The sequence below is a fragment of the Otolemur garnettii genome, unplaced genomic scaffold (assembly GCF_000181295.1).
Source record: "Otolemur garnettii isolate 467f Iridium unplaced genomic scaffold, OtoGar3 scaffold00058, whole genome shotgun sequence".
NCBI lineage: Eukaryota > Metazoa > Chordata > Mammalia > Primates > Galagidae > Otolemur > Otolemur garnettii.
The window spans coordinates 1600899-1602727 of NW_003852453.1; positions in this window are offsets into that span (position 1 = coordinate 1600899).

Below are 1829 nucleotides of genomic sequence, written 5' to 3' on the forward strand. Positions count from 1 at the left end.
AAAAAAAAAAAAGAAAAAAAGAAAAAATAAATGAGAAAGCAAGAGCTGTGGACTTTCAACAGCAACATGCAAAGTTAAAGCAACAAAGCAATCCTTTTAAAATTCCCAAGATGGCTGGCTGTATCCAAGAATTCTATATCTACCCATCCAAATTATCCTAAAAGTGCTGAAGGCAGAATAAGAATGCAAAGTTCCAAAACATTATCTCCCCAGGATGTATTCTCAGGGAGCTCCTGGTAGACAAGCTACTCAAATACAAAGAATGGGCTCAGGCCTGTAATCCTAGCACTCTGGGAGGCCCAGGCAGGATTGCTTGAGCCTGTGAGTTTGAGGTTGCTGTGAACTAGGCTGATGCCCAGCATTCTAGCCTGAGGCAAAAGGGTGAGAGTGTCTCAAAAAAACAACAAATACAAGGGAATGAACCAGAAAGAAAAGAACAGGAATTACAATAAACAAAAAACTAAATCCAGGACAACACGGTGGAAGGTGGAATGCGTTGTAAAGGCAACACAGAGGATAATGACAACTTTACACTAGTCAAAGACGGAACCTGAGGAATCCAGCAACATGACTGAACTTCCAGCAAGTGGTCAAGAATGTGGGCTAGTATTAGCTGTAAGCACACAGGAAACAAAGCCCCAAAAGGTATTAGCTACAAGGGATACACATTAAATAATGCAGAAAAGCAAGTAATCACAGCGCATGGCTGAAATTGTGAATACTTTGAATGCAAACCAAAATTACACTGTTACAAAAAAATTGCAATGTTACTAAATTTAGTGCAGTAAAGGAATGAGAAGGGGATGCACAGGTGATGGGGCAGGAAGAAAAGTCAAATTAAAAATAAAAAATCAATAAAGAAGTAAGAACAGAGGCATGTTATTTAGAGACCATAATGCAGAAACAATCAGCTAAAGGAGTATCTGCCTTTGGAAAAGGAGATCTGGAGAGCAGTATGGGCAGGAAGTTTCAAAAACAACCTTGTAGAATTACTTGATTCTGAACTACATGTGAACATAAAAACTTCTGAAAAAAGGAAAAAAGTTCAAAAATGTGGTATGAGAAACATCAAACTGCATGCTTTAGTAAGGAAATGACGTATGTAAGTTGGTTTTCAAAGATCTGACTCCAAATATTGGCAAAGAAACAGACTCCTAAACCTTTAGGAAACGTCCACTGCAAAGGCCTCTCACACTATGTGTTGGTTTCCACCAAAATTTAATGTATATGCTAAACCAGCCGTTTTTCTTCCAAGAATCTAACCTCTAATTCACACATATTGGCAGAACTATGTGTTTATAGATATAGATGCCTACAGCTTATTTGTAACAGCAAACTGAAAAGAGGCCTATTTTAAGAGAATGGTTAAATTATAATCCATGACAGAAGACTGTACCTTAAAAAATAATAAAGCGCAGGGTGTTTTGCACCTCTTGTCTCAGCTACTTGGGAAACTGAAGCAGGAGGATCAGTTGAGCCCAGAAATGTCAGGCTGAAGTGAGCTATGACTGTGCCACTGCACTCCAAGCTGAGCCACAGACCAAGACCTCATCTTTAAAAAATAAATACGCTGGCACCTGTGGCTCAAGAAGTGGGGCGCCGGCCCCATATACCAGAGGTGGCAGCTTCAAACCCAGTCCCGGCCAAAAAAAACTGCAACAAAAAATAAATTAAATAAATAAATAAATAAGGTGTGGCTGGGCATGGTGGTGCTTGCACCTATAATCCTAGCACTCTAGGAGGCCGAGACGGGTGGACTGCCTGAACTCACAGGTTCAAGACCAGCCTGAGTCAGAGCAAGACCTCATCTCTATCTCTTTTTTTTTTTT